The sequence below is a fragment of the Mustelus asterias genome, chromosome 2 (assembly GCF_964213995.1).
Source record: "Mustelus asterias chromosome 2, sMusAst1.hap1.1, whole genome shotgun sequence".
Classification (NCBI taxonomy): domain Eukaryota; kingdom Metazoa; phylum Chordata; class Chondrichthyes; order Carcharhiniformes; family Triakidae; genus Mustelus; species Mustelus asterias.
Window position 1 is genome coordinate 165,880,566 of NC_135802.1, and position 14,857 is coordinate 165,895,422.

Genomic DNA, 14,857 nt, shown 5'->3' on the forward strand with positions numbered 1-14,857 from the left:
TGTTCAAATACCTTTGCAATCTTGGCCTGATTTAAATGAATGCATCAATAATTCCAGCACACAACCTTTCCAGCTGTTTACTTCTGTTTGAAGGTCATTTTATAAATGTGATTTAAAATTCTGATGTTCTTATTTTAAAAACAGGTGTATAATTTAATATAAAGGTTGCTTCAACTGGGAGAAACTCCTATTGTTTGTGTGAAGACTGTAAAACACCCAAGGGATGAGCTGAGGAATCCTGGATATTGATTGGCTGGTTAAATAGAGGCCTATTAGCTTCAGTCAGGCTAGACTGATTCTCCGGCAGGAGCAGGAACGCAGACACGCAGCTACTAGAACCGACTCGCATCATGATGTGACTGCAAGGAGCCTCATCCCTCTGATAGGCATCTGTGTGTGTGTGGACATTGCAAAGCTGGCAGGGCTGTACAGTTCCCACTCTCTCTGCGTGAGTCTCAGCAACTACAGCCTGGCTGCCTGGCACTGGGGAGACACAGAGAGAGAGGGGGGTGGAGAGAGGGAGAGACTATCCGGACTCTGTGGGAGCTTTTCTCTGTCACCAGCCATCCCTGAGCACCTTGATCTGTGAGGAAGAGGTCTGAGTGATCAGAGGCATTCAAAAAAATCCGGTGAAGGAACTTAAATCAGATCTGCAAGAGGATTTAAACAGCGTTCCTGCACTGTAAGTAAAAGCGAAGCAGCGGGCTGTGAATGTGTGAGTGTGACTGTGAGAGTGTGAGGGTGAGTGCGTGTCTGTATGTGTGAGGGTGAATATGGGTATGTGAAGGTGAGTGTGAGGGTGTGTGCGAGAGTGTATGTGAGGGTGAGTATGAGTGTGCATGAAAGTGAGTGTGAGGAAGTGTGTGTGAGGGTGAGTGTGAGGGTGAGTGACTGTGTGAGTGTATGTGTGTGTGAGGGTGAGTGCCTGTGTGAGTGAGTGCCCGTGTCTGTATGTGTGAGGGTGTGTGTGAGGGTGTGAGAGTGCCTGTGTGTGTGTGTGAGTGCCTGTGTGAGGGTGAGTGCATGTGTGTGCCTGTGTGTGTGAGAGGATATGTGCCTGTGTGTGTGTGTGTGTGTGAGGGTAAGTGCCTGTGTGTATGATGTGTATTGTGGGATGTGGGATGTGCTCCGCAGACAAGTATTTGTTGTTGAGATGAAAGTAATGTTCTGGCCAGCTGCAGTTGTGGGGATATTTTGAGCTGTTCCTTTCCGGAGGGACTGAGTGTGCTTTGGGAATGCTGTGCTGCTGGGTGAGGGGGACCTCTGGCCACTTGCTCATAAGTTGCAGTGAATGGTGAGTGCAGAGACAGCAGTGGAGTGTCCCGGTGATGTCCCCCTCTGCCTGTCTGGGTGCCGGGGCGGATATTGCGGTGCTGTCAGGAGGATGCTTCATTGCTACGCGCAGAGACAGGGCTCAGATCCCCGCTCCCTTTGAAGGAGCTGCGCTCAGTGAAACTTCTCTATTCCCTGCCTTTATCCTGTCTCCCACTATTGGTGTTGAGGAGAAGATGATTATTTGCGCTGGGGCTGAGTGGTTCCGATGCAGCATTTCCATCCCAGACCCGGCCGGACGTGGATTGGGTCCTGGATAATTGAATCATTTTGCAATGAAAGAAAAGAAATAAAAGACAAAGTAAAAGTTCCAACAGATCATTGTGACTGCAGAAGGCAGAGGTTTAGCTGTCTGCCTGAATGTGAGGTGCTGATTTGCACTGTCATTCACGTCGGCTGCCTCATTCACTGCGTTTTGATGTGAGCTGGAGAGGCTGGCAAACCAGCTGCTATAATAGTGTCAACCTTCACTGAAGTAGGAAACATGTATTGAAAAATTAAAGCACTGAGAATATCCACATGGAATAGGCAGCTAGTGTTTGCAGCAGGGGCTGAAATGTGCTTTCTTGCCTTCTCTTTGGCAAGTGAAAATAAAACTGCCAAGTAACATAAGGATTATTATCCATCTATCGGTGTTAAATATTTATATCCAATCTTATAAAGGGGGAAAAAAACTTAATTTAGGAAAGTAGTTGCATATTGTTGTTGAATAATTAACTGTTTTCTGAAATCAAGATTTCATTTTGAAATAGTAAGAAAAATGTTGAAAACTGCCCTGTCGTAGACAGAAAATCCAGCTGGATGTTGTTGATGATGAAGAAGGTATGGATGGTGACAGTGAAACTATGTTTGATAGCACAGGTGTTGGCAATGAAGTACTTTCTCCAGTGCCCAGAACAGAACAGTGTGTAAATCTGGCCCTCGGATCTTATTTCTCTGTGGCTTAAGATGTAAGATCTGTAATGTGCCGAGAGTATTCCTATTAGTGTTATTTAGAGGTTCTCATCAAAACATATTTGGCAGGTAAATAATTAATTCTCATTAAATGTGTTATTTACTAACTGTTAAATAATATCTGTGTGTCTGTGTGTCTGTGTTTGTGTGCGTGTGAGTATTCCATCTTTTATAGAGTCTTAAAACCACAAAGCACTCACTACTTCCTACATCAGCTGGAAACAAGTGATTTTGACCACAAGAATGTTCAGTCAAAAAGATTCTTTGTATTTTCTGTGTAGTCTTTTTTCACCATAAACTTTCGTTCAGTTGTAATTTCATGCATTTTGCTTTTTAGAAATTCTGTTTCTATGAAAGCGTCTGTATTCTCTGCTGCTAGAAGACTGTTTTTCCCCTGCTGTGGTTTTGTAAGCAGTGCATCTGTAAAGCAAAAACCAGCAAGCAAGTGAATCCAGGAGTAAGGTGATGCAATATGCTTATATCCAGCTTCAGTTTTATTCTGGAGATACACATGGTTGATAAAACTGTACTGTATGAGATTTCTGGCCCTTGTGAAACATTGTCGGAAAAGTAAAATAAAGGAACTCCTGTTTCTGAAAATTAGCTCCAAGGTTAAGCTGTTCTCTTGTGTGACACGGTGTGACACTGTGCACATTGAATGTAGGATTGGTGCATGCAAAAAATTCAGATTCTGCTTCTTCATAAAGATGCCCACTAGGGAAAAATTCATCAAAGTATGATAGAGTACGACACACAGCTTGATAAGCACAGGTTTTGGGTAATGAAACACCAGTTTTTAATTTGAATTTGCATTCCTCCTCTATCACAATGCAATAATATATTCAGACAGCTAATCAGGCATATATATCAGGCTACTTGCCTCTTGCCGTGTATATCAGCTGTCCACCCCCAGCTTAGTGGAACATCCAGTGGAATAAATACAGAAAATGCTGGAAATACTCAGCGGGTCATGCAGCCTCTATGGAGAGAGAAACTGGGTTAATGTTTTCATTATCACCATCTAGTGGTTTGGCTGTGAACTGGTCAAATACACAACAACGTTCAACTGATGGAATTGTTGACTTGCACAAGCATTCATCGGTGTGGGGGAAATTCAGTTATCTGTGAGTTAATCTGATCAGCTTTACCTTTGGATCACTCTCTCAAAAGCTGTGCAACAATGCATTCAATGGTACTATTGCTCCTATTAATTTTCAACTGAGTACATGATGCAATAAGATATCAACAATGAAGATTGAACAGAGGTGATGTTCAGTTTAAATTCATAATCAACAATGGAACTAGTATCTGTTACTTTCCTGAAAATAATTTCAGGTACAATTAACTACTACAACCTCCTGGAAGCTTACACACTCTTGGTGTGTCTGACATATTTTCCCATCATTGCTTTTTGATGTTGGTGAGAATGGGTGAACTAGACTTGGGTTTGAATGTTTAAATAAGTTGCCCATTGGCTGCTGAAAATAAGATCTATGTCTACCAATCATTCATCTGAATTATAGGAGAGACTTAAAGGGAACCTCAGCTAATGTTCTGGGGACCAGGGTTCGAATCCCGCCACGGCAGGTGGTGGAATTCGAATTCAATAAAAAATATCTGGAATTAAAAATTTACTGATGACCATGAAACCATTGTTGATTGTTGGAAAAACCCATCTGGTTCACTAATTTTCTGCCATTCTTAACTGGTCTGACCTACATGTGACTCCAGAGCCACAACAATATGGTTGATTCTCAATTGCCCTCTGAAGTGGCCACTCAGTTGTATCAGCGGTTCAAGAGGCCAGCTCACCACCACCTTCTCAAAGGCAACTAGGAATGGGCAATAAATGCTGGCCAACTTCAGTGCCCATGTCCCACAAATTAATACAAAAAATGTTAATTATTTTTAATTAATAATTAGTTTTAATATCTGGACAGCAAGATCCTCTCATCAGATTTATATATTTCACTCATTATTTTAAAATATTAGCAGCATGTTTTGTGTGCTAATGAAGCATCATAATTTCAGAGAAATAGCTATTGATTTATAATATTCTTCGATCTTGACTATTTACAATCTGACTTTGATTATATAACTACTGCAAGCTGAACTGGAAAGTGAAATAATGGAACAGCTTAAACGTTGAGATAGTAGACAACTTGCCAGTACTCAGGTTATGGTGTGATGAATTGTTGATACTGCATAGTGGTGAAATATTGGAGTTTTCAAGCCTTGAACTGAACACTACACAGAATCAATGTGTTTCCCACTGATTATCCATCCTAAACTGCATTGCTGGGTGTTGCTCGCAGACTGATATTGATGACACCGAGAAGCAGGATGAGATGACTAGAAACTTTCAAAATGTTCTGGTTTTCTTATTAATGTAGACCAAAACCAGTTAGAATAACTGACTTTTTGCTTTGATTCTAATTATATCTTTTAATTTGTGCATCAATGCCTAGCGCATAACTTGTTGAAATCTCATCTCCCAGAAAAGGAAGTAATTGGGCTTTGGACAATTTACCATGAACTGTTTCCTTTTATATCGAAGTATGTTAAATGTCATCGTGTGCCACCTAATATTACATATTTACATGTCTAACAGGTGACCATATTGGAGTCCCAACATGGGATTTTAAAATGCATGTAGCATTTTTGTAGTTGACAAAATTATTCTGTGATAATTAAGGCAGCACAGTGGTTAGCACAGCTGCCTCACAGCGCCAAGGACCTGGGTTCAATTCTGGCCTTGGGTGACTGTCTGTGTGGAGTTTGCACATTTTGCCTGTGTCTGCGTGGGTTTCCTCCGGGTGCTCTGATTTCTTTCCACACTCCAAAGATGTGGAGGTCATGTGGATTGGCCATGCTAAATTGCCCCTTAGTGTCCCAAGATGTATAGGTAAAATGGATTAGCCATGGGAAATGTGTGGGATTAAGTGGATGAGGCAGGGGAGAGGGCTTGAATAAGATACTCTGTCAGAGAGTCAGTGCAGACTCGATGGGCCAAATGGCCCCCTCCTGCACTGTAGGGATTCCATGATTCTATAATATAGGGAGTAGGAGCAGGAGTAGGCTATTTGGCCTATTGAGTTTGCTCTGCCACTCAATAATATCATGGCTGATCTGGTTGTGGTCTCCATTCCACTTTCCTATCTGTTCTCCATAACCTTTGACTCTGTGTCTATCAAAAACCTCTCTAACTCAGCCTTGAATATATCAATGACCCAGCCTCTACTGCTCTCTAGGGAAGAGAATCCAGAAGACAAATGGATAAGCTCTGGAAGACAACAGCATGCTTGATCTATACATTAATGCTCTTTTAGAATATCGATAACTGGTAATTTAGTAAATCCCAACTATTTTGAATTATTAAACTTATCGCAGTACAATTTGTCAAAGATCTCTTTCATGTTATTCTGCTTTCTTACAGCTTCACTAGTTTAACTACTTATACTTTAGAGGATGCCAGAATCTATAAATAATCTCCGATCCATTTGGAAAGTCCCATGCTTGAAGACACATTTGACAAGTTCAAACTGATACTTTAAAATTCACATTTCTTTCATTTGGAAACACACAGTATGAATTATTTAATATTCTGTGTTTGCAACTATTAATCTGTAATGCTCCAGTATTTGGTGGGGGGTGGGGAGGGGTGGGGGTGGTGTGTAGATGGCTGAGGTTTGAGTAAATGCCTTTACTTGACAGCAGAGTACCTCTTGTTCATTTCACATTTACTCCGTGCAAATCTTAGTGTCTAAGTTGATGTATTCCGTGGAAATCTAACAAGACATCCATGACCACTGTCCTTCCATATGCATTGCCTTTGCCAAAGAAACACTCCTACCATTTTTCTGTTTTATAGGAAAAAAAACATACTCAGTATCTATCCATGCTGTCTCAGGACTTTCGTACATTTGTCAGTGAAATGTACATCTCTCACCACCTTATGGCAGTTCTGAGCAATTGCAGAAACTGAGCAATCACATGACTCCTTGCTTATTGGAGATTTATGTATTTTATTGATGAATCACTGGAAACACAGTATTTACTCTGCGACTTAGTCAATAAACAAACGCGCAGAGTTTTTATTTTGCCCTTCTGTTCTTGTTTGAAAGTTCTACTTCGAGGATAATATTTACCGATATCTTTTGCCCCCACAGTGCTTTACTGGCGAGATTAATGGATATTCAAAACAGAACTTAAAATTGTGGAAACACATATAAGTAACCCAACACATCTTGTGAACATCTTGAGTGTGGCAACATTTCATTTTTGGTATTATATCACAATTGATTTTTGTGATGTATTGATTTTGCAGAGAAATATGAAACAGTTGAGCTGTTTGACTGGTTTGATCTATGTGTTGTGTGCTTTCTGTAATGGTGGAATACAGAAATATATAAAAAACGTTACTAATGTCATGTAGTTTGTTTAACAGCAACTTTAAAAATGCATTTGGATTTGGGAGAATTTGATCCCAAACAATTCAAGTCAGTTTCCTATGGACGTTTCTTCCTTCCCCATTTCCAAGTTGTCTGTTTTCAATAAATAACATATTCTGAATGTGCTCCTGCTACTTTCAGGTTCAGTGTCGATTCCTCAAGCAGCAGATCACAATTGGAGCGGAGGAAAATCCTGACCTACATTTCCTCAGCTCAGTTTAGGTAATCACACCTTCTGAGATGTTTCAAAAAAAAATCCTTCTTTCTTCAGGGTTAAATCCAAGTCAAATCCAACGCACGCTGCTGAGAGCCAGCAGTCGGATTGTGTTACAACCTCTGTAAAGTTCCTTTAAATCCGTTAGTTTGTGCATTGCAGTTCCTGTGATGATGGAATTGGAGCAGCAACAACAGTCACATGCATTCTCTCATCATCGTGCTATTTTCCAGTAAATACGCTGATCAGAAGCAGACATCTTAGTGATCATGAAGCTGTGAGAAGCCTGAGAATGACTTTCACTGATCCACCTCTGGCACCGAAATATTCCTGCATCATTCTGACGTGGAAACGCATCATTGTTGCTTTGTTGGGTCAAAATTATGGAAGACCTTTCCAAGCAGGTGGAGTTTAGCTCTACAGACTGCAGCGGGTGAACATAACGGCTCACCATCACCTTCTCAAGGGCAGGTTTGGGAGGGTGAACAAATGTTGGCCTTACCAGTGACGTCCATATTCCATGAACAAATAAGTGGCATTCGGTAACAACTTGTTCTGGGGACCTGGTTTTGAATCCCACCACGGTAGATGGAGAAGTTTGAATTCAATAAAAATCTGGAATTAAAAGTGTAATGGTGACCATGAAAGCATTGCCAACTCTGATGAAGCATCATCCTGACTTGAAACGTTGGCTCTGTTCTCTCCACAGATGCTGTCAGACCTGCTGAGAATTTCCAGCATTTTCTGTTTTGGTTCATGGAACCATTGTTGTAAAAACCATCGGGTTCGCTAATGTCCTTTCGGGAAGGAAATCTGCCTTCTTTATCCTGTCTGGCCTACATGTGACTCCAGACTCACAGCAATGCTGTTGACTCTTAAAAACCCTCTGAAATGGCCCAGCAAGCCAGGCAGTTCAATAGGCAATCAATTAGGAATGGACAACAAATGCGGGCTCAGCCAGTAACACCCGCATCCCATACATGAGTAAAAAGAAAATTGGGCAGCTTTCAGTTGGCAATCTCAGTATTCATGTCTCAGTCACTCCTCAGTTTCAGGAATATATTAGCAGTAGATCTGGTTCCTGTACCATTTGACTTGTCAATTTTATCACATTTAGAAGAGGGAAAAAACCAGCAACAGGAAAAAAACAAACAGATTTAATCTGATGTGCTTTTCTCTGGCTCATGTTCTATCTGGTGAATGTCTTTCACCATTGATTGACTCAACATAGATGTCTATGCAGCTCGTTGCTGATTGGTTCTTTAACTCAGCGTCACTGTTTGAACCTTTTACACTGTAGGAAATGTCATATTTTTGGTCAGATTTAACCATCACTGTGCAATAGTGGAATTCATCAATTTGACAATGGGGGTAAAAACTGTCAAAATCTATACGATCCTCTGCATTCATTATTCCAGCTTGGTTTAATGTTTAAATGAGTGGGTGTCACACAATCTGTTCAAATATTTATTTTGCATTTTTTTGTCATGACAGGTATGATGTTGCACCTTGATACACATAAATCAAGGAAATTGGGGAGGATTGTAATGTGGATTTGCGGGGTGATTATAGTGTGGATTGGGGCATAATTGTAATGTGGATTGTGGCATGATTGTAATGTGGATTGGGGGGTGTGATTGTAATGTGGATTTTGGGGTGGTTGAAATGAGGTTTGGACGGGTGGTTGCAATGTGGATTGGGGGAGGTGATTGTAATGTGGATTGGGGAATTGTAATGTGAATTGGGGTGATTCTAATGTGGATTGGGGTGATGGTAATGAGGTTTGGAGGGGTGGTTGTAATGTGGATGGGGGGTGATTGTAATGTGAATTGAGGTGATTGTAATGTGGTTTGGGGGATGGTAATGTGGACTTGGTGATGATTGTAATGTGAATTTGGGGGGAAATTGTAATGTGGATTGGGGGGTGTGATTGTAAAGTGGATTGGAGGTGATTGTAATGTGGATTGGGGGAGGTTCTAATGTGGACTGAGGGCATTGCAATGTGGATTGGGGGTGTGATTGTAATGTGGATTGGTGATTGCAATGTGCATTGTGGGGGGGCGGGGGGGGGGGTTGAGAGGGGGAGGAGGAGGGCAGGGGGTTTTATTTGTTGCCATTTGAGCCACTGGCCAGCACCCAGCAGAGGAGAAATGAGGAGAGGTTGTCCTGAGAGAGATGGAAAAGCAAGCTACAGTTAAATTCAGTGGATGAAGAGGATGAAGGATTTGTGTATTCAGTAGCACAGTGCGAGTCACTGTTCTGGCTGCAGTAGCCCACGGTACATTTTAGAAGAGATTTTCCAGGTCATGCATTCAGAGTAAAGGATTCTGCAAACACAGCACTTCAAAGTACCTGGCTCTAAAGGACCCACCTCTCCCTGCCCACCCAGCTCCCCTGCCCACCCACCTTCCCCTGCCCATCCAGCACCCCTTGCCCACCCACCTCCCCCTGCCCACCCACTTCCCCCTGCCCACCCAGCTCCCCCTGCCCACCCAGCTCCCCCTGCTCACCCACCTCCCCCTGCCCACCCACTTCCCCCTGCCCACCCAGCTTCCCCTGCCCACCCAGCTCCCCTGGTCCACCCAGCTCCTCCTGCCCACCCAGCTCCCCCTGCCCACCCAGCTCCCCCTGCTCACCCAGCTCCCCCTGCCCACCCACTTCCCCCTACCCACCCACTTCCCCCTACCCACCCAGCTTCCCCTGCCCACCCAGCTGCCCCTGCCCACCCAGCTCCCCCTGCCCATCCAGCTCCCCCTGCCCATCCAGCTCCCCCTGCCCACCACCTCCCCCTGTCCACCCACTTCCCCTTGCCCACCCAGCTCCCCCTGCCCACCCAGCTGCCCATGGCCAACCAGCTCCCCCTGTCCACCCAGCTCCCCCTGCTCACCCACCTCCCCCTGCCCACCCACCTCCCCCTGCCCACCACCTCCCCCTGTCCACCCACCTCCCCTGCCCAACCAGCTCCCACTGCTCACTCAGTTCCCCCTACCCCCTGGTGCACACTTCTCCTGGTGTACGCTCCACCCGACGTACGCTGCAACTGGTGTACGCTACACCTGATGTACACTCCACCTGGTGTACATTCCACCTGGTGTGCACTCCACCTGGTGTACGCTCCACCTGGTATATGCTCCACCTGGTGTACGCTCCACCTGGTGTACGCTCCACCTGGTGTACGCTGTACCTGGTTTACTCTGCACCTGTTCAACCAATGTTTAACTGAACAAAACTGCATTCTGTGAGTTGCTGTAATTCGCCTGAGTTACTTGGTGAAATCATGTCATTTGGTAAATTAACTTCAATACCAAACAAACGATATGGCAGAGCTCAAGCTCGGAGCTCCAAATAAAGGCCAAACCTCCATCAGGGAAACACCTTAGGGGACAGTTCTAACAGGGTAGTGTCCAAGGCTCAACCATCTCCAGCTGCTTCATCAATGACCTTCTCTCCATCCTGAGGACAGAAATGGAGATGTTTTTTGATGACTGCACAATGTTCAGTACAGTTATCACTTTTGCAGATATTGAAGAAGTCTGTGCTTGAATGCAGTAACAATATGCAGGCTTGGGTTAATCAGTGGCAAGCAACATTTATCGCCTTACTAATGCCAGGCACTGACCATCTCCAATAAGGGATAATATCACCACCTTCACTCTCATTCAATGGCATTGCCATTACTGAATTTCCACTATCAACATCCTGGGGGGTTACCATTGACCAGAAATTGAACTGGACTAGCCAGATAACTACAGTGGCTGCAAGAAAGGTGGGAGGTTGGGAATTCTGTGGCGAGTAACTCAGCTCCTGACTCCCCAAAGCCTGTCCACAATCTACAAGGCACAAGTCAGGAGTGTGTTAGAATACTTTCCCCTTGCCTGGATGAATGCAGCTCCAACAACACTCAAGAAGCTCAACACCATCCAGGACAAACCAATCAACTTGATTGGTGCCCAGTCCATCACATTACGCATTTGCTCTCACCACCAGCACACAATGGCAGCAGTCCCTTTCATCTACAAGGTACACTGCAGCAACTACCGTACACCTCTAAAAGCACCTTCTAAACCCACTACTTTCATCACAAGGACAATGGTAGCAGATACAAGTTCCCCTCAAGCTACATGCCAACCTGAATTGGAAATATATATCACCGCTCCTTCATTGCCGCTGGACTAAAATCCTAGAACTCCCTCCCTAACAGCACTGCAGGTGTATCTAGATGATAGGGACTGTAGCAGTTCAAGGTGGCGGTGAGCCGCCATCTTCTCAAGGGCAACTAGGGATGGGCAATAAAAGCTGGTCGTGCCAGTGATTTCCACATCCCAGTCATTAAAAAGATATTGAAATAAAACGAATATAATTGTCAATTCTGTCTCCAATTTCAGTATTACATTATAAATGAGACAATTTCAGTCTCTGTAATATGGTTGATATTGCAAGTCAAATAACAATGTAGATTAGAATTTCAATATATTCGACAATGAAGTACCGAAATCAAAGATTTGCTTTTTTTCACACCTTGCACTCAGGTGATACCTGTATGCTTGGTGACATTGCATTCTTTATTAACGTACTCCATTTCACTGATTTCAAAAAAAAACCATCATTGCATTTGTTTACTGAACTGTGTGTGGTGCATAACAAAGCTCACATCTGATCAAATGTGATGAAGAAAAGTTTAAATCCTGAACACTATTTCAAGGTAAACCATGGCCCTTCACAATAAGAGATTTCATTTTGTTCATGGATGGACATCTCAGTAAAATGCAGTCAGACTGATCGCAAGAATTTCTTTCCACACAAAAGCATGTTTAACGTGTGACCTGGATTTGTGGGAAGAATATGTGAGCAAAATATGTGAACCCATCTCTGGCTAGATTCTATGATGGGCAACTGTCTACATGGGTGAGCCGGGTGGGTTGAATGATCGTCCTCACCTTATATATCTGGCCCTGGATCAAAAGCAGTTGTCATCTTTGACCTTTATTCATGAATTTATGCTAAACAAATTATAACTTTTGCTTTGAAATATTTTGAATGATTTATTTTTAACTTAATGCTGTCATGGACCATGACTTATGATTTAATATTGGTGTAACTGGGTTGCGTATTCATGGATTATTTATACATTAAATAGTAAGGGTGAAACCAAGCCCAAAGCTTTTGCATCAAGATGTTTCATTTAATCTAATTTTGAAAACTGACTCATTCGGAATTGTACGTAATTCATCAGTTACTCCTAAAAATACGGGGCGACCCGGAGGATTTTCAGCTCATGATCCCAAAGAACCACTTTATAAGATTTTTGACTTGATTGAATTATGTTTTTTGGATACTGAGGGACCTAAACTGAGGCATCCACATTCGGAGTCAGATTAAAGGTCATTGCTTATGTTATAGGAATTGTAACCAGGTATTGCCTTTAGTTTGTGGCTGAGTCAATATTAACTAACATGCTATTTATTTCCCAATGCAAAGTAAAGTTTCAAAGTTCGCAGATGGTGCCAAGTTTGGATGTGTGATAAATGATGAGGATGATGACTGCGCAGATGTAAGGCTAACAAAATGGGCAGACAAGTGGCAGATGGAACTTAATGCAGAGAAGTATGATGCAGTTTGGCAGAAGGGTGAAGAAAAGGCAATATTGGGGTGGCACAGTGGTTAGCACTGCTTCCTCACAGTGCCAGGGACCTGGGTTTAATTCCAGCCTTGGGTCACTGTCTATGTGGAGTTTGTATGTTCTCCCCACGTCTGTGTGGGTTTCCTCTGGGTGCTCCGGTTTCTTCCCATAGTCCAAAGATGTGCAGGTTAGGTGGATTGGCCATGCTAAATTCTCCCGCAGTGTCCCAAGATTTGTAAGTTAGGTGGATTGGCCATAGTAAATGCACGGGGTGGTGGGCCTGGGTGGGATATTCTGTCAGAGAGCCAGTGCAGACTTGATGGGCCAAATGCTATCCTTCTGCACTATAGGGATCCTATGATTCCAGTCCTAATGGCACAATTGTAAAGCGTGCTGGGACGGAGGCACCTATCAGTGATGTGCAGGTGGTTAGGCCACAAGTACAGCTTTACACATAAACATGGCCACCACACCTTAGGAAGGATGTGCGGGTTCCTTGAGAATGTGCCGAAGAAATTTACCAGAATGGTTCCAGGGATGAAGGATTTTAGCTTCAAGGTCAGCTTGAAGAAACTAATCGAGGAGAGCTTTGATAGAGATGTACAAAACAGTGACAAGTTTAGACAAAGCTGATTGTCCACGGACGGGGGGGGGCGGGGGGGCAGAGGAGGGGATGGGGGGGTTGTGGGGCGGGGTAGTGGAAGGTGCAGAATTTAAAGGTTTTGGGCAAGAGATGAAGGGGGAATGTGAGGAAAGGCCGTATTAGGGTTCGGATTGGGGTGGTGAAAATTGAGATGATGAATGATTTTAAAGGGAATTGGATGGACACTTGTGGGAAATCAATTTGCAGGGTAATGAAACTGATGGGCCGAATGGCCGCCTGTGCCGTCATGGCTCTGTGATAATGCAGCAGTTTTATGTCAGTCTTTTTCTGTTGGATGTGGTTAATAGCAGAATAGGTTTACATTAATCTGTGGATATTTTAAACTATTACCTCAGGATTTAAAATGTACTCAGAGGATTATAGTTATTTGAACGAGGCCTTTCTGTTATATTTAAATACCAGATGTCATTCCACACAGGCACAGTAGCTTTATTATAAAAAAGACTCTCCACCACCTATTATAATTGAGTTATTTGCTGAGCAATTGTCAGAAGTAATTCCTGTTCAAAGTGTCACTGAACCAAGGCCCGGTCTCGGGTTAATTAAGCAGATGCTTAATTTCTGCAATTCTCTTTAGTGCAAAGGCGAATAAAAATGGTTTGACAATTCTCAGGAGAAATGACTGATTAAGATATTTCACTGCAGTTCTTTACTGCTGCAGAGTTTTGTGTATAACGGTGATGAAACCCCTTCAATAATAAAAAAAATGATGTCGCACATTTCTGCTTGTAATCTGGATTCAAATTATTTAATAAGAATTGACACCTCCTTATCCCAGATACCTTTTTTGCAAAGTTCCACACGTCTCTCCAATCCCATTTAAGTTACGTTGCATCAAAACCTGTTGCTACTTTCAAATCACTGCCGGAAACGGAAAAGCTATTGATCAAATTTGGTATCAGATCATCGAGTGTCTTTAAGACAGAGATAGATAGATTTTTGATCAATAAGGGGAACAGAGGTTATGGGGAAAAGGCAGGAGAATGGGGATGAGAAAAATATCAGCCATGATTGGATGGTGGAGCAGATTCGATGGGCCGAGTGGCCTCATTCTGCTCCTATGTCTTATGGTCTCATGGTCTTAGAGCATTTATGTTCCCTTCAATGTCCAGAGAACATTTTTTAAAAAAGGATTCCTTTCCCCTGTATTTCATTTGTCTCTAAAATTGAATTTACTGCCACAGAGTCTGCCTCAGATACAAAAACTGCTAAACCTGTCCACCGTGTGGTATCCTGCTTTTATCATCAGGTTTTATTTCAAATGGATTGATCCTGGGCAGAATTTTCCCAGAATTCGGCAAAGGCCGAACCGCGGCATTGTCAGCGGTCTTCTCCGCATTTAATGGGTATGGGCGAAAACAACTCACGAGGCGGGTCCCATGACATAACGCTGGCGGGGTGGCCTCTGATTTGCCCCTTCCCACCAACAACTCAGTCACTTGAAGATTGAAGCGTCATTTTTAAAAGCTGTTCAGGGCAAAGAGATTGACCTGGAAACTCCCCCCAGCACTGCCAGGACAGTGCAAGGGGGCAGTGCATGGGCATGAACCTCTCCCCACTGAGCGATGCCTCTGGGAGGTCTCCTTGCCAGGTGCAGACTTGGGAGACCAGTCATGATTCAC

General features: G+C 43.3%; 1 protein-coding gene across 3 annotated transcripts in view; it reads left to right on the forward strand.

Annotated features, from left to right (window-relative positions):
* The first annotated feature begins 319 nt into the window (after nt 1–319).
* LOC144480545 (cadherin-18) overlaps nt 320–14,857 on the forward strand; it is a 680,005-nt gene continuing 665,467 nt past the window's right edge. For 2 of the 3 annotated variants that reach the window (XM_078200126.1, XM_078200134.1), the window contains exon 1: nt 320–682. The gene's annotated coding sequence lies outside the window, so the exon portion shown is untranslated. The remainder of the gene's footprint in view (nt 683–14,857) is intronic. The other variant, XM_078200141.1, reaches the window with a different exon arrangement.